The sequence below is a fragment of the Lynx rufus genome, unplaced genomic scaffold, assembly GCF_022079265.1.
Source record: "Lynx rufus isolate CCGP_SWC_20201006 ecotype Redwood Valley unplaced genomic scaffold, mLynRuf1.p SCAF_49, whole genome shotgun sequence".
In the NCBI taxonomy this organism is placed as follows: domain Eukaryota; kingdom Metazoa; phylum Chordata; class Mammalia; order Carnivora; family Felidae; genus Lynx; species Lynx rufus.
Genome location: NW_025814866.1, coordinates 533608 through 552654, shown reverse-complemented (window position 1 = coordinate 552654; position 19047 = coordinate 533608). Strand labels below are relative to the sequence as shown.

The window sequence follows — 19047 nt, the reverse complement described above, 5'->3', positions numbered from 1 at the left end:
ACTCTTGCCCAAAATGTTTGCCTAAGTAAGCCCTAAAATCTAACCTCTCATTTACAATTAATATAAAAGATAAACAGGGAAAGAGACACATCTAGAATGTGGGTCTTCTGTAAAGCAAGTGGGCTAGTTGCTTCATAAAGCCAATGTCACAGGTGGACTGGAGGTGGGGAGGCTGTTCTTGTCAAAAGAGAAAAAGGAAACATACTCAAATATAACGAATAAATCTTAATTGCTCTCTAGCTCCCCTCTTCCCAAACAGCTGTAAGAGACATTTGGGAGAAATCAGAATTTAGAATGGCTGTCTGATGGTAACAGTAGAAAACTGTTAATGTTTTTAGGTATGCTCAGGGCATTGTGTTGTATTGGAAAATATCCTTTTTTTATTTTATTTTTTTTTTTAATTTTTTTTTCAACGTTTATTTATTTTTGGGACAGAGAGAGACAGAGCATGAACGGGGGAGGGGCAGAGAGAGAGGGAGACACAGAATCGGAAACAGGCTCCAGGCTCTGAGCCGTCAGCCCAGAGCCCGACGCGGGGCTCGAACTCACGGACCGCGAGATCGTGACCTGGCTGAAGTCGGACGCTTAACCGACTGCGCCACCCAGGCGCCCCTGGAAAATATCCTTAATTTTAGGAGATGTATGCTGAAGTATTTAGGGAGGAAATGTCATGATGTCTGCGAATTCCTTTCATATGGTCAGCATAAAGATATAACAATGCACATTTTTTTTAAGTTTATTTATTATGAGAGCACACCTACACACGAGCAGGCGAAGGGCAGAGAGAGGGGGAGAAAATCCCAAGCAGGCTCCGCACTGCCAGCGCAGAGCCCAACACAGGGCTCGATCCCATGAACCGTGAGATCATGACCTGGGCTGAAATCAAGAGTCAGACACTTACCCAACTGAGCCACCCAGGTGCCCCTAAAAATGCACACATCTAAACAGACCAAGCAAATATGTCAAAATGTTAACAATTGTTGAATCTAGGCAGTAGGCACACAGGCTTCACAGTAAGTAGAAAAAAAGATTTGGCTGAAATGAAGAATTTAACAGAAGGGATGGAAATAGAGTCTAGGAGACATTCCAAAATTCAGAGTGAAAGAAAACAAAAGGAAAATATGAGAGAAGATTGAGACAGAGGACCAATATAAGAAGTCCAAAATTAAGCTAAGAGGAATCTCCATAAAAAAGAGAAAATGGAAAAATGAAACATTTTTTAGAAAAGAGTTGACAATAGACAAAACTATTCTGACTGAATGACCCCAGCACAATGAATGAAAAAGACACAACTCCAGACACATTCTCATGAAATTCCAAGACACTAAAGAAAAAGAAAAAAAATCCTAAAAATTTTCCAGGGAAGAAAAGAAAAGAAAGACACCTACAAAAGAACCCCAATCAGACTGACATCAGATGTTTCTTCCATTGGTGACTTTGAATGCTAGAAGACAATGGAAGCAATGCCTTCAAAATTAGGAGGGAAAATGATTTTCAACTTGAAATTCTATGCTCAGTCAATTGAGTAGAAGAGCAGAAGAAGGACATTTCAGACATGCAGTGACTCGGAAGACATGTCTGTTACAATGCTTTTGGCTGCAAGTAACAGAAAAGCCAACTCCAACTGGCTTACACAGTAAGAAAATGTATTCTCTCCTACAACTGGAAGCCCAGAGCGGGAGCAGGCCCCAGGCTCCTCCTGTCCATCTGCCCCCAGATCCTTGGTGAGGAAGTGCTGTCCTCAGGCTTGACACCTCAGTCTGAGGTTACACCAAAGCCGCCAACAGCATCTTCCTTATTTATACCCAGTGAGGGTCGGTTTACCCTGAACATGCCATCAAAGCCCTTCCCTTCATTCTGAGTGGACTGAGAACATAGGTCTAACCTGGATCAGTAACAGTTGCCAAGGGGCACGTAGGTGGCCCACTTGGTTGAGTGTCCGATTCTTGGTTTTGGCTTGAGTCATGATTCTAGGGATCGTGGGATCGAGCCCTGCATTGGGCCCCGTGCTGGGCTCCGTGCTGAGCACGGGGCCTGCTTGATTCTCTCTCTCTCCCTCCCTCCTTCCACCCCTCTCCCCGGCTCACACTCACTCTCTCTCTAAAAAAATTAAAACACAGTATCAGTTGCCAAGGGAATGCAATGTGTGGAATGTCTTAAGGATCCCTGCTGGTGGCGGCAGCAAGGTAGAAAGGTAGATGACACCAGGGCCCTGTTAGGAACGGGGAAAGAGGGAATGGATGTGATGAGGAACAACCATGTCCATTACAGTTTACTACCCACACACCCTATCCCAGTATCCAGGAAATGAGGAATAAACCATGTAAAAGTCATGGCTTCTGAGAAACAGTGGCTCCAACCCAAGATCTCAGCGAAGGGAAGACCCGGGTGGCAGCTGTGTACCACCTCAGAGAGCAAGTACTCATCCAGATTGCAGGAGGGGGGCAGGAGAGAGGACGATGCAGAACTACAGGAAAGAAACAGCACGGCTGGAAAGATTTTACAAAACCAGGAAATACTATTAAGGAAGAGCAAATGGCCATCAGAAACAGTGGGGAAAACAAAGATCTGTACAAGAAAGCCAAGGTCCAAACATGAAGCACGTTAAATTCTGGCAAAGACTGTAAGCAGGTGATGGGAGTGTAAGAAAGGAGAATCCATTTTACCTTGCTTGGTCATTCTCCTTTGAGTGGTCTAGCGACTGTGACTCCAGACCTATAAAGAAGGGAATGTAATCCTAGCACTTGTGACTTGGCCTCAGGGTAACAATATTTACGTACGTGTAACGGTGTCAAGGATGTTGACAGGTGTTCATTCAACTTTAGAATTAACCTACGACCACGTGGATGTAGTTGGAGGGCAGAGCACAAATGTTAGTAATTGTAAGAATGAATATGATCAAGCATAGCTTTTATTATTTTATTTTTTAAAATATTTTATTTTTACATAATCTCTACACCAATATGGGGCTCAAACTCACAACCCCGAGATTGAGAGTTGCATGCTCCACCGACTGAGCCAGCCAGGTGCCCAGGTCAAGTATAGCTTTTAGGTCAAGGTGGGAGGAAAAGCAGGGTCGCTAGTATCCTCATCTTAACAGAGGGGAAGTGCCACACGGCCGCAAGCTGACAGAAGAGGAAGCACCGTCCGGAGTCAGAGAGAAAATGTGAGTGTGAGTCTCAACATGGGAGGTGATGGAAGCTAAGCCATCCTCTTCCATTTCAGGGAGTTAATTCTGCAAAGTTGGTAAACCAAGAGAGATGGATAAGCAGATGATTTAATTTTGAAGGTAACCATTAAAGAAACTGAAAGTAGAAACAGTTAAAAGCTGTCCTATCTGGACTGTGGAACAGGAAGGGGAAGGGGTAGGCTGTTGTTTTCACTATAACCTCTTTTGAGGAGTTATATTGTTATTGAGTGGCCGTAGTATTTTGATAAAAACTCAAACGCCAAACAACCTAACCCTCCAGTAGTTTTCTATTGCTCTGAGATTAACATAAAAAATCCTGCACCTAGCCTGTCAACCTCTCTCTGCCTGCATCACCGCCACCTGCCCCGCCCCAACTCTGCTCCAGCCACACAGGGCTTTGTAAGTGCCTTAGAGGGCTAAGCTCCTGCCAGGCTCGCGGCCTTCACACATGCCCTTTCCAGTTGGGAAAGCCCTCCTCCACTCTGTGTCCTGCCCACTTCTGTTCACCCCTCAAGTCTTGGCTTCAGCACTGCCTCCTTAGCACTGGTTTCCTTATCCCTCCCAAGGCTTCACTGTTCCCCCATTACTCATGAGCATGGTGAGTAACCACCCCTCCCCCCACCACCGCCACTTGGCCTTCAGAGCACTTAACCTGCTGTAATTACATAATTACTTGTGAATTATTTAAGTCTGTTTCTCTTGCCAAACTTAAGCTCCACGAGGAAAGGTACCAAGCAGTCTCCACCTGCCTACTACAGTGCCTGAGGTACTGGAGACACCTAACTCCGTCGTGGGATGAATGGCTGGGGGACAGCCTGATGAACTGCAGATCCTTCGGCATGGAGCAGCAAGGAATTCAGTATTTAAACTGAACGGTATCAGCCAGATGAAAAAGTTACTAAATATGGAACAGTCCTGTCACTCAGAATTGAGTGTCAGTATAACAAATAGTCCTATGAAATGTGTGGTGTTTCATGAGTGTCAGTGAGGAAGCTGTTCAATGTCACCCAAGGTCCCGCTGCATCCATTGAGAGGTGACCTGGGGCTTAGACTGAGGCCTTAGCATTAGAGGTGGTGAGACACGGCTGGCTGTGAGGTCCATTTTGAACACGGATCCCCACATGAGTCGCCGGTAAGGGAAAGAACAGAAGGCAAAGGACAACTCCTGGAATTCTGCATTGGTAACTGGATGGATACTGATGCTATTTACTGGGATAGAAAAGACAGGAGGAGGGGCGCCTGAGTGGCTCCGTGGGTTAAGTGTCCGACTTCGGGTCAGGTCATGATCTCATAGTCCATGGGTTTGAGCCCCAAGTCGGGCTCCACGCTGACAGCTCAGAGCCTGGATCCTGCTCCGGATTCTGGGTCTCCCTCTCTCTCTCTCTGCCCCTCCCCTGCTCATGCTCTGTCTCTCTCTCTCTCTCAAAAATAAACATTAAAAAAAATTAGAAAAGACAGGAGAAAAAGCAGATTTGAGGGGAGAAAAAAAAGCAAGGGAACTGTTTGGGACTTGTTAAGTTTGAAATGTCTATGAGGAACTCAAGTGGAAATACTGAAGAGGCCATCCAATGTGGGGTTCAAGAGGGAGGCTAGATATGCAGGCACAGAGTGGAATCATCAGCACACAGCTGAACCCAGCAAAGCAATGGAAACACATAAACAATGGATATGCCCCAAATTAAATCGAGGCATAGTCATCAATGAAATGTCATGTGATCATCAAAAATGACGGCGTGAAGACATTCCCCAGATGTTATCTGTAGATGCCAGATTTATGGGCAATTCTTTCTTTTCCTCTTTATTTTCTAAAAAAAATTTCCATTGAACAGGTATTATTTTTATAGTTAGTAAATACAATCACGTTATTTTCATCTTAGAGAAAGGTGGTGTTATCAATCTACTTTTACTGACACAGACAGATATCTACAACCCATCACTGAGGAAAAAAGGCAAGTTACAACAGTACATTTATAATATCATCCCATTTATTTAAAACAGAATGTACGTATGCACAGGGTGCATAAGGAAGACTCTAGAAGAATTTTAATTTTTAATGGTTATTTTTGAGGGAGAGACAGAGTGCAAGTGGGGGAGGGGCAGAGAGAGAGAGGGAGACACAGAGTCCGAAGCAGGCGCCAGGCTCTGAGCTATCAGCACAGAGCCTGATGTGGGGCTTGAACTCACAAACCGTGAGATCGTGACCTGAGTGCCGAAGTCAGACGCTTAACCGACTGAGCCATGCAGGGGCCCCAAGAAAAATGTTTAAAATGCCAACAGCAAAGGTAACTTTAAGACTATTATTTATCAAGAAATTTATGTGGTATTAAGCATTCTTAAACAGTTTTAGTTGCATTACACTTTGCACGGATTTTGCAAAAACACTAAATGGGTTCATAAAAATATTTGACAGAATAGTTTGAAGTAAGCTTTAAATGCCATTTTGTCTCCCTTTCTGGCACTTGTGCTCTAGGGCTTTCTTTACTCTTTTCCCCACATACTGACTACTCAAGGGCTGGCAGTTCCGATGTCTGCAGTCGCACGGCATAACATACACACTGGGTGTTCTTAACCTTCTTCTGCCGCAGGCCCTTCTGACTCTCCGCAACCCTTCTCAGAAGAATGTTTTGAAATGCATAAAATTAAATACATAGAAACTGATGAATTATGCACATCGAGATGGTGCTGGAGTATTATGTGCTTCTTTGGGAAACCATTAAACACCTAGGTCTAATAACTACCCTAAGTTTGAAGTATGATAAGGACAAATGATGTTTCTAAAATATCTGTAACTGTAATGTGGTAAGAAAGCATCTTTCATCTCTACTGGTGACAAAGTCACAGGTACTCCTAACACTACCATGGTCTGTGGCCTACATTTGTCATTGAAGGAAAACTGAATTTTCAGTGAGAGGTTAGTGAAAATCAAGATGAAGTATTTTTCCCATCCAAGGTTACGGAACCCGTGGATTTTCAACCATGAGTCAGAACCGTTGGTCTAAGAACATACAGACCAAACAGTAACGGCAGTTTTCTCCGCGTGGTGGAATTTCCACAGTCATTTCCATATGTGTTTTCCACAATGATAAAATTACTTGTGGAATTAAAAAATAAAGAGCTTAATAAATACTACATTTTTGTCTTAAACAACTTAGAAGAATGGCTAAGCAATTTTAGACAGCTGCATACAAGCTACATTAACATTTTTTATAGGGTGACCACTTAAAGACTTTTCAACTTTCCCTAACTCCTTAAGTATTACGACGACTTTAATCATTCCTATGTTCTTACGAGCCTAGAAAAAAAATCACTAGAATTATTTATTCTGGAGTTAAGTGGAACAAAAAGACAAACTGTCACAACTGCAGACGTTTGTGTTTTTTTGCCAAGTGCAATTCCAAAAACAGCTGAAAATATTAGAGCAAATTAGCACTAATATGGACCGATACCTTCTGCTGTTTACAAAAACACAAAAACCAGAAACACACAAATTTATACTTTAAAACTGTATTATTGAATATGTATAGACAAAATTAAAATATAACTTATCAAAGTACTATCAAAACTTGAGTACCACTAGAGGCCCCAAAGAAGTCAAAATACTTTAATATTTTCAAGAAGAATCCACATGTAGAGGTCAGCTCATGCTTTAAAGTGCTCACGTCTGTGTTTTAGCAGCAGTGTGGAATGCTGCAAAGATGGGAACAAAGGGAAACGTGCGTATCTCAGAAGCCTGCTTTGCTTTCTTTCAAATCTAAAAATAAAACCTTTGGACTGCCCTATTAATAAATCTAGAAAATGGATGCCTTTTTTTGTGTGGAAAGCTTTCACAAACAAAGAAATAAAAATATCTTCTTGGTTAATAGGACCAAAGGATGTAAACATAAACCAGATGTCAATCCCCGTTTCTCTAAATTCCATTCTCCCTCTGGGCTCTGGTGGGGCTTCTGTTGTAAAGATGTTTCTACAGCACAAGGAGACATGTTGAATGAAGGTCTGTACAGAGCAACACGGACCAAACTCAAAAGCCAAGTACCAAGTGAAAAGAGCGAGTTGCAGAATGTTACATCCAGTAGGACACCCTCCCGCAAGCCTGTAAAAACAGTTTTGAACGTTATACATTCTCACGTGTAACGCAGCATAAAGCCTGCATGGAGAGCATCCCCATCACCTGCGGAGGACAGGCCACCTCAGGGAGGCAGGGCAAGCAAGTGCAACCGTGCCCGGGACTTCACGGGAGCCGTCACATGGAGCTCCATAAAGGAGGCTGATGTGAACAGGGCAAACTGCTAACGTTTCTGAGGTCCAAGTGGAAAGCACCGGAGTAGCTAACGCTTGAGCAGAGTGCAGAGGCTGGGGAGGAAGAGGGCCAGGAGGACTGCAGGAAGGCAAGACCTCAAAGATGGGAGGGTCAGGATGGCCTAAGGGAGGGCCAAGGAGTAGCCACACAGAGAAGAGGTAAAGAGGGCTCTGATCCAACCTCCTGAGCCCAGGCTTGTGGGAATCGCAGCAGTGCCATCCGTGGTGGCTCATCAGGGTGGACCTGGCCCTTGACAAGACAGAGTGAGCTTGATTATGCACTGCTTTCTTCACCATGAAAGTCTTGGTAAAAAATAATAATAATAATAATAAATAAAAATCAGAAGAACTAAGCAGTGAGTTTGGCACCAGAGTGGACGGTCATGCCACACAAGCTCCCGCCCTCCTCTCGGCATGGAGTATCACAGAAGGAAGTGTGCTGGAGAATGGGAAGCCCTCTCCTCATGGGTCTCCTGGGGCAGAAGTGGAGGGAAGGAAGGTTCCATAAAGAGACCTGCAGGGAGAGCCCCGGGGCCCTGATGGGTGGGTGGGAAGCCAGCTCAGGGCAGATGGCCTCCAGAGCCATGGGGATGGCAAGGGGACAGGATGGATGGCCAGAGCTCCTTACACTGCCTTCTGGGGCGTGGGAACATCTCAGAATGGGGTGTGACTTAGAAGGAAAGCAGAGCCTGCTTAGCACAGCTGGTGTGGTGTGTCTGATTTCCTACCAGCACACTCTGCAAACTGCTCCTAGCCCTTAGGCCTGGCTTGCCGCACCTGTCTCATCTCCATCCTCCAAACTCCTCAGGCCCAGCCCAACAGTTCTCTCTTGTCTGAGCCTCTGTGCATGCTGGTCTCTCCCCCACTCCTATGTTCCACCTTCTCCTGGACTAGCTAATGTTGCCTTATGGTTCAGGTCGTGGAGGTCACTTTTCAAAGACGTGTCCTCCCCAATCTCACTTTCAAGTCTAGGTGGGACCTCTCTAACGTTGATGTGTTCCCTCAGTGGTCAGTACTCCTCCATCGTAGCATTTGGCCCCTTGTAAATAACGTCTGTTTGCCGATCTGTATCTTCTTTTAGATCAGATCACTGAGGATAGTGGAAGTCTGTACCGTCTAGTACAGTAAATGACAGAATAGACACTCAATTGGTATAGGGTAAATTAATGAAGTATTGCTCTATAAAGTATCAAAGAGCATGACGCAACAGCATTCTGGTCCTGAATACTTCCAGTATATTCCTTATGCATATTACAATACAAATGAGACAGAAGGTCCAGCAGCTTCAGGAGACCCTGTAACTCTGAGTCCCAAGGAGCCACTGCAACTTAGTAGCAAAATAAAAATGCTCCATTTTCTTCAATATTCACAAACGAGAACTGGCTGAAGTTCCCCTTGTCAAGTAAAGGGTCCTGCCTCACAGGCTCTGCTCACATGAGGTCACATCTGATGAAATGGAAGCTTCCGAAGTTTTGCTTTCTAGTGCTAACTGCTAAAAATTATTTCTTCCTAGCCTAATTAACAGCTCTCTAGTCTCTACAAATAGCACTGCAGACATAAATTCGTGTGCTCATCTCCTCATATGTAGTCTTTTCTTTAAAACTATGCAATTAAAAGGTCACCCTTGACTTGGCAATATCTCTCCAAGTTTAAAATGCACATACCCCTTGACCAAGCAAGCCCCATCTCTAGGAATTTCTTCTATACTAGTAAAGCAACCCTTAAAAAGAATGATACAGCTCTATAGAAACTGATACCAATCTCCAAGATACATTCACTAAAAAGAGCAAATTTTGGAAATGTGCATGGCATTTCATTGTTTGTGTAAACACACACAAACATACACACACACACACACACACACACACCCTTGTTTGTGTGCATATGCCCACAAAATATATAAACACGATTATAAAATATAATATGAGGTACCTAGAATAATCAATTTCATAGAAACAAAAAGGAGAAGGGTAGCTGCCAGGGGCTGGGGAAGGGGGAATAGGGAATTACAGTTTAATGGAGATGGTTTTGGTTTTGCAAGATGAAAAGGATCCTGGAGATGCATAATGGGGATGGCTGCACAAGAACGTACTCCGTGTCACAGAAGTGTCCACTTAAAAATGGCTAAAATGGTAAATCTTGTTACGTATATTTTAGCACAATTTAAAAACTGCACACACACACACACACACACACATACATGCACACACACAGAGATTAACAAAAAAACAACTGGTAATGATGGCTGCCTCCAGGGAGAGAAATGGATATCTGGGGACAGGGTGGCAAGGAGCTCTTTAACCATATAACCTTTTATACAACCTTTCTCATTCTGTATCATATACTTATTTTTAAAATTCATGAAAAAAGCAGCCTCATACAGGAAGCTTTTTCCTTAATCATAAGTTGTTCATATCCCTTCTCTAAGTAAAAAAATACTTCTCATTCCAAACCAGGATTCCACTTCAGTTTTAAGGTTATTTATTAGATTTAAATGATGCAAGCTGCAAAAAATTACACTTTTTCCCCTAAGAATATATTCACCAAAAGCCTGACTTTATTTTTATCAGCTATTACAGAAATGCTTCAAAATCATAGAAGAAAATTACCATTTTTATCAGTACACAACTTTTATTCCATCACAACCGAGATAGCCGAATATAGAACTGTTTCAACAGCAAAAAGCCCTCATCATAATTCAAGACAAAAATCAGCCCGCAATTACATGAGACAGAAAACAAACTATGCTTATGTTTCGGTCTACCCTAAGCTCTAACTTCTGTGTCAGAATTTTAAACACACACACATGCACACACCCTCTGGATTCCTCTTCGTTGATCCGAAACCTACTTTGTGAAGATCCACTATTTTCTTGAGTCTTCTGGAATGAGCACTGCGGCCGCAGCCACTGGCACTGCAGCCTCTAGAGCCCTGCCCCAAGTCAAGGAGAAGGCAGCACTTGCAGGGCCCAACGCTGCCCCTGCCTGGAATATTTGTTGGGTGAATGAATAAATGATTATCTGCTGACAGGCTTGCCATCAAGTCTCACAAAGAAAAACTTCGGAAAGAGAAAAGTAAGAGATGTTTGTTTACTTGAAGTCGACAAATGATAAAGGTGAAGACCAGATGACTGACTGAATCCCCACGCGGCTATGACACGACTGGCTAAGTGGGCTCTCGATCCCATCCTTACCCGATGCTCAATACAAAACCAGGCATTTTTATAACCATATGAAAAACAAAGGACAACTTACCTAGAAGATTCTTTTGTATATATTAATACAGTACATCACGTTTTTTTAGGAAGAAAAAATATATAGACGAATATTCACACGTTCTTTAAGTGGGAAAGGATGTTCTAAGTACAAAATCAAAAGAAGAAATCATAACAGAAATTGGATACGGCAACATGACAAGCAGAGAATCAAAAGATATATGACAAAGTAGGAAAACATCTGCACGACGACAAAGAATATCCTTAATACAAGTTCTTACAAATCAACGTAAAAAGAAACATCCTGATGGAAGAATAAACGCAGAACATGAATAGGCAATTCACAAAGACCAAATACAAATGGCTGATGATTACTGAGGTTCAGCCTCGGTAATAACCCAAGGAGCACAAATTTAAAAGATGGGCATCCAATTCAGGGAGGGTATAGGAAGCGGTACTTTCTCAGACTGTCATGAGAACTGAGACAGCCATTTTGGAAGGCAATGTGGTGGCACCCATCAGCAATTCCAAGCCTAGGTAGCCGTTCTTCAAAAAGAGTGGCACACAAGGAAGTTCAATCCTGTAGTATGTTTAATAGCAAACCAGTGGGAAAACCAACAGGAGGACAATGCAGGACAGTAAGTCAGCACCAGATCACACTGCTACTTAACAGAAGTGAGGCAGAAAGAAACGTATCACATGGATTTGGATAGATGCGGAATATGTATGATATTATCCTCATTTTGTTAAAAACACAAAGAGTGCATATTTGTAGAGCCTGAGAAGACTCAGAAGGATCTACATTCATAGTGGTTACTCTGGGTAATGAGCACGGAGACTAACAGGGAGCTTTCATCTTTTTACACGGTAGGCTTTAAAATGGTTTGTTTTCCATAAAAGCATGCATTATTTTTATAATTTCTTAAAAAAGGAAAAGAAGGAAAATAACAAGATATCAAACACTTATCTACTAAACACAGGTTCTATCCTTGGAGAATTCCTTCCAAAGTTTCTTGCAGCTTAAGTGGCTGTGTCTTTCCCACTCATAAGTACTAAGAGATATTTTTTACATTTCTTAGAAGGAACTAGATAGAGTGACCACTGCCTGTTTTATAAAATCCATTCATAATCTGAGAAAAAGACTATTAAAAACATAAGCCATCCCCCAGGCCTAACATCTACCAGAAGAAACCCATTCACTGCCCATATGACATTTAGTCCACGCAATTTCTGAGACAATGCACAAAGCGCCAGCCACACAACTCCCACCAGCATAAATACGTGGTGCACAAAGAACGTCCTGTCAGCAGGGCCCAGAGTACACCCCGCAGCAATCAAGGAGAAATGACAATCTGAGTCACAGGATCAGAAGTGGAACCAAATTTGGGACTTGCAGGCAGTGCCAGGCTCTTCACTCCTTCACACCTTCTATTCTCCTCCACCCAAATCCCAGCCCTTTACATAGTCCCCAAACAGGCTGTGTCACGGATGTCCATAAAGCTTTAGACTGAGGCGTCCGAAACTACCAGAGAGACACAACAAAGTGCTACTGGGGGGGTCTCAGCTGGAATCATAATGGCAGCATATGTGTAAACTCACATTTTTTCTTAAGGAAAAGAACGGAAAAATTCAATTAGTATGTTCTGCCTTACCACATGGAATGTTTGAAATCCAGGTGTCAAAACATCAAACAGGGAGTGACCACTGATTTTAAAAAAGCTGGAGATATTGAGCCTGACAGTTGAGAAATTAAGGAACCATTAATTTTTACAAAATTAAAGTCCACACAATGGTACCAAAGTAGCCCAAAGTGTGGCTGAGAGAGCACCTGAGTGTCAGACCTCGTCTGGCTTAGATCCTCAGCTTTTCAAAAGACATTCATTCTGCTCTAGAGTCTCAAGAGCCAGACCCGTGTCTGGGTGCTCTCTTCAGTTCCCGTGCACACCTTATTAGCCATGGGCTCTGCTGCTCTGGGACAGCTTTCAGGAGGCCGTCCTTCTAGGGGACCACTCATCAGTCCCCATAACTGAACATGTTTTCCCACTGAGCACTAACACTGACCAGGAAGTCATTTACCCAAGACCAAAGCACACAAAGCACCACGCTGAAGACCGCTAGGCAACAGCAGCAGTGGCAGGTGAAGAGCTCAGTCAAAGGGCTCTCAGCTCAGCTGACCTGCTTCAAGGTGAACTGAAGTTGCAGATCACCAGTTCCGGCTCTAATCTGACGCCCGCCCCCAGATCACGCTGTGGCTACCAAGTAACCCTACCCAAACTGACCTTTCAGGGCTCAGGGAAGTGACTTTTTTTTATTATATGGCACAGTTTGGCACAGTTATATCTTTAGTCTTTGGGGTACTTTTATACTGTCCAAGAGTAGTACATCTTGTTTTTTTTTTTCCTTTTTTTTTTTTTTAAAAACAGATGGCCAAACCAGGACATATACTAAAAAAAAAAAAAGGAAGGTTACTTACCTGAGCCCTAACATTCCAGCTACCATGGAATCCTGTTGGAGCTGGTCTACAGAAGCAAGATGTATTCTGGGGAGTCACATGTCACATCAAAGCAGGAACTGGTGAGTCTGTATTTTTATGGAGCCTAAAACAAAGAAAATCGTAAGTTGAAAGCCCCCATTGTGCTGCACGACCTTTTTCCCAGGGCTATTTGGGACATTCTGAAGATAAACATATAGACAAAGTACTATACTATTTCCCAGCTTACCTACTAGAAACAAAGGATAAACCGACTACTAGAACATAACACACATTACTAAAATAAAGATCCGTGTGTGTTAAAATCAACACTATCACAAGCCTTGTCACCTCTGAGGGACATTTCGACACTTTTATACAGCAGACCGTTAGTGGTGATCCCCGGTAAGTATTTCTTGCGCTATGTCATGCAGAAATACTCAGGGAGAGAACACATGTTCAACAGAACATGCAACATCAAAATGTCATCCCAAAAAGAACATGCAAAATCCAGAGGCAAAGTGTCCCCTTTTTTTTTTCAAGCAGCTGAATTTGAAATGAGCTGCTGTAACATCGCTTAAAGGAGCTTTAACCCTGAGAAAGAGAGAGAGAGAGAGAGAGAGAGAGAGAGAGAAAGCGAGAAAGCAGCACCAACAGAAACCAAGCGCCCTGGGAGATCCAAAGCCCTCCTCCAAAATACGCACGTGTGCTTCAGAGTGATCACTGTTAAGCCTCTCAGATCAGTAAATCGTGATGTTCAACAAACTAAGTTATTAATTCGATAGTTTCTGTTTTGCTTTTGAACATGTTCAAAAGACTTTTGTCATTACATTTTTTTCATCAATATAACCATCATTTCCTTGTTAAAACCTAAACCGCCCCACATTAGCTAATCTCTGGTACCCTTACTGGCCCAAGAGCGGCACTTTTATCTTTAGACTAAAAAAGCCTAGAGCATACGACTTCGAGACTATTCACACAAGCAATTACTCATGTAATTAAACTCAGAGGAAGGGCAACACCAACTAAGTTTTTACCACTGGTCTATAACTACCAGGATACCACCTAGAATTATCTGTTGAGGTGCAGTGAGGCCTTACAATTCCCTTAGATAGTCAAGTCATAGAATGCTTTGAAATCCAGAAGTCAAGGTAACGGTACTACTCAGCTATATCATAAAAATCAAACTGGTACCCTGGCTGGGAGGCCCTGGCAAAGCCACAACTTCTCACAGCCACAATTTGTTTTTTACTTGTAAACTGAGGGAGCTGGACTAAGGTGCCTTCCAGCTCTGAAATTTTTAAGATCTTTGATTAACTCACGATTTCATGGAAAAAAAGAGCCAGCAAATGAAAGCAGGTAGACAAACACCCAATAAAGCAGTAATTTGTAGGTCTACATATATGGTGCCCCCAGCTCCTAGGCAAGGAAGACAAGTGAACCCTTCCTAAGGCTCGCTCCTGAGAGTTCAGACATCTGGAGTAACTGCAAAACAGCCACGGTGAGGACACCTTCATATGCCAGCAGACCCAACATAAGTGTGCCTTGAAGAAATTATAAAGGCCAAGGCTTTATTCATGAGAATGACCACCCCTCTTTTGCTATGGGAGTGGGGATACCCTGCCTGCTGCCAAATTCCCATTCAGTTCCCCTGAACACCATTACCTACCATCAAACATGGTAGAGCCAAGTACTTAGTAACGGCATGCGAATCAAGATTTCAAAAGGAAAAAGGTCCTTGCAAGAGAAAGGCAGAAGAGAACAGATAAAGGCATAAGAGCGTAACTTTTGTGTAAGTGAGCCCAAGGAAGAAGACATCTGTCCTGCTGGAAACAAGGTAAAGGCACAGTGGTGACAACGGCAATTTGACTGGAGAAGGCTGGTATAGAAAAATTGAGGACAAGGTCCTTCTGTTGGAACAGCAATAATGCTCTACGGAAGAAAACAGGTTGTGTCTGCACGCACGTCACCAAAGCAGAGGGTGGTGAAAACAAGCAGGTGTCCTGCTGTGCTCCCTGGAACTCACCACCAGTCTAGGACTGTGTTTCCCCGACCCGTCCAATCCCGTGCACTTAAAACACTACAGACACTACAGTTGATCCCTGAATAACTCAGGTTTGAACTATGCGGGTCCACTTATATGCAGATTTTTTTTCAGTACAGTCCTGTAAATGTATTCTCTCCTCCCCATGATTTTCTTAACAACGTCTTCTTTACTATCTATATCGTAAGAATACAGCATATAACACACATGACATACAAAATACGTTAATCAACTGTTTATGTTAATGGTGAGACTTCCGGTCAACAGTAGGCTATTAGTAGTTAAATTTGGGGGGAGTCAAAAGTTATACGTGGATTGTCACCTGCATTGGGGGTGCGGGTCAGGGCCCCTAATCCCTGCATCATTCAAAAGTCAACTGTAGTTACTACAAACGTGAAACATTTTCTGTGATTCTCTCCTGGTGACCACCACAGAGGTAGGTATTCTCATCGATAACTCAAGCAGCCTAGGACACACTGCTCCTAACCAATTAAAAGATGTCCACTGATATTTGCCTTTTGAAAAGATTACAGGTTCCAGGACACACATTTATCATGCAAATAGTCCCAGGCAGATACATTAGCGGTGGAAACGGGACTGGAGTAAGGAACTAACAATTTTACCTCTGCTCTTCTCATTCTATGTCCACATGGGAGAAGCAGTATTCGAGTGGGGGTGACATCATATTGGACTTATCTAGCCAAACTCCACAGGGTGCCTCCCCACCATCTAGATTTGGCTACATAGAAACAGAGCAAAGAAGGAACAATGACTCTAACTGGAGACTGCATATAGAATGCAAAATTGTATTCTAACCCTCCCAATAGGGAAACAGCACAAAAGGGGGAGTACGGTTTGAGCACATCATGCTCTATCAGGTGAAATAAAGACTTGCTACTCTAGGTTTCAAGCATCCCAGGCACATTTGTAACAACAAGAAATAGGACGGTGTGATAGGCCCCTAATAGCAAAAAAGCCATAGAGTCAAGCTGTCGGAATACAGAGTTCAGATGCCACCAGGCACTTTTCGAAGAAACTATACTCTGGAAGCAGCCTGTGCTGTTTAGAAGGCTGGGGGTATGACGGACAGCTAACTGGAGGGGCACCCGAGGAGGCAAGCGCATTGCCAATGATGCAAAACAAAGCAGAGTCCTCATCCTGTCACATCAGTGGCTCAGATGCACAAACCTTGGAATCTTTGTGTGTCTGTGGATAGGAATGTCCCTCAGTGTTCGGCCATGAAGCTGACATGCCACAAATCGGTGTCTGTGGCAACTAATTTAACTGACTGTACTCTACTAGATTGGCTGTGCCCCTTACAGTTCTTCTGTGTCCGGGTAAGAAAATAAAAGTGTTTCCTAGGCTTCTTGACTGGAGTTTGAAATAGAAGTTCTAAAAAAAACCCATAAATAAGCCTATTCCCTAAATCCTTGGTGGAAATTCCTAAAAGACCTAAAAAAAAAAAAAAAACAAAAAACCCAGACACCGTTTTTGTTTTCATAAGGATCCAGCATATTTCAAAATACCCAAGAGGTCAGCTTAATCTTGTTAACTGAAATCGTTGAGATCCAAATGAAAATTCTGGCCACGAACCCCAAATTTCTCCGCAAGTAATAACTGCCTGTTAACAACAGTCAATTTTACTACCATGGCACCAATAAGCTTCATTTTTCTAGTATAACAAAACACCTGAAACTTGTGAGAGTCTTCCAAAGTCTAAGCCACTCGGCATCACGCGCTGCTAGATTTGCTTCCACCATCACCAACCACCCCCCTGAATTCGAGCCTACCATCTCACAATTTGGGGTACCGATCCCACACAACAGAGACACAATGTGTGAATGGCTCTGCAGAGTCCATTCCTGTTCCTGGAAAAAGAACCAAAAGCACACATCTGCCTGACCATGAGTCAGGAATATCACTTTTGTGGTGGAGCCCATTTCTGCTGTGACCAATCCACAACGAACACACTCACGACACAGGCGACCACCACAGAGGTAGGTATTCCAGAGCAAGCTTTCCCAGGCTCGGGTCCACTTAGCAAGGTCATCAACGGTCTTCTCGGTGAAAGCAATTTTTTTAGACTCTTTACGATGACATTAAGTCTTAAGGGCAAAACCCACAGAAACAATGCCACACCACGTAAAAGTCACCTGAGTTTCAGTCTGGGTGATTCAGTTATAACCAAACTAAAAAGGAAATAAACTTTCAGGGGCAATGGACAGGAACCACAGCGATGCGATGAACTTGCCCCCATCGTAATGATGATCTTGAGCAGGGCGCGCTCCAGGACCACAGGAGCCGGTTACATACTATGTCCCACTCCACTTATGTAACTGGAAGATCTCCGGCGAAGGGGGGCGGGGAGGATGGAAGGGCGCTCATATTCTGAGGCCACGGAACCCCCCAAAGACCCTGGGGGCGCACTCCCACCGAAGAGCCTCTGGTGCTCCCTGACACGCAGTCCCCTACCTACGGCTCCTGATGGGAACTATAACCGCCTCTTTATGATGAGTTGTGGGACCAGGAACACAATGTCTAGTCCCTTTGGTGGGTGGACAATAATTCCCACCTACTTGCTCCTGCTAGAAAGAAAAGGAGATGGTGGACCGACTCGCTCGCAGTGGGGGCAGAAAGTCATGGAATGGGCGAGAAGGAGGGGGAGGCAAAGCCTGGAGATGGGGGTGAGAGCGCAGGAGCCCTTGTGGCGCACTCTCCCGACGGGAGGCGGACTGCGCACGCGCGCCGGTGGGGGGGCCGAGTAACGGCAGAGGGGGCGCGCGAGGGAGGGAGAGGGGAGAGCGCGATCCAGGGAGAGGCTGGGGCGGCGGGCGCGCGACGACGCCGCGGGCCCGAAGCCCCGAGAAGGGCACGACGCGCGCGCAGCCCCGACAGGCAAAACCCCGGCGACAGGGGCGCCCGCGGGCCCGGGGGCCGGGATGCGCGCCGGAGGCGGGAGGGAGGGGGGCGCCAGGCGAAGGCTGCCCTGGGAGACCGCGCCGAGGACGGTCACCGCGAGTGCGGGTGACGGGCCGAGGGGGGAGCCGTCACCGGTGGCGGCGGGAGGGGGAGGGTAGAGAGGAGGGACGCCATCCGCCAGCCGTGTCGCCCGACCCCGCGGGCCCCTCCCGCGCCACGTCCCGCCCCTACCCTCCGCCCCCCGGCAAGGGTCCCCGCCCGCGGCCACGGCGGTCCCACTCACAGTCTCTCCTCCTCGCCTCCTCCTCCTCCTCCGCTCGGCGCGGCAGCGGCGGCGGCGGCCATTTTCCGGACGGCTTTTACCACAGCCCTCTCTCTGAGAGGAGGGAGCGCGCGCGCCGCCGACGCCGGGACCCCGCACGGCCGACGTCGCGCCCCGCCCTCCCGGCCGGCCTGCGCGCTGCTGCACCTGCGCGCCCGCGCCCCGCCCCCGGCGCCGCCGCGAGCCCGCCCGCCATTGGGTGCGGCGGCCAGGGTGGGGCGGGGCCTCGGCGACGACGCTACCAATTGGCTGGGGTTTGTGTCCATTCCGGCCAGGGAAAAGGGGGTGGAAACCGTGTCAAGCTCCCGATTGGTTGCCATCGACCGTCATTTGGGGAAAAGAGGCGGCTTGGGCGCGGAGGGGCAGGTTTAGTGGGAGGAATTTGAATATTAAGGATTAATAGGCCCTTGCGGATGCTGGGGCAAGTAAAGGCCTAGGCTTCGCACGTCTTTTTGTGTGGCCCTTCCGGGCCGTTGACCCTCTGTACACAAACGCACAAACTGCGCTGCCATAAGAGTTTCACCGCACCCGCATTTTCTCAACATCGTCACCTTCAGTAGAAGCAGCAAAGTTGCCTGCCCTGGAGCCTGAC

General features: G+C 45.2%; 1 long non-coding RNA gene across 1 annotated transcript; it reads right to left on the bottom strand.

The window, feature by feature from the left end:
• Positions 1–2056: 2056 nt before the first annotated feature.
• Positions 2057–18540, bottom strand: LOC124525887 (uncharacterized). The gene is made up of 3 exons (XR_006965576.1): positions 18417–18540; positions 13174–13297; positions 2057–2715 (listed from the first exon to the last, which is right to left on the bottom strand). It is a non-coding gene; the product is annotated as an uncharacterized LOC124525887 (long non-coding RNA).
• Between the last annotated feature and the right edge of the window lie 507 nt (positions 18541–19047).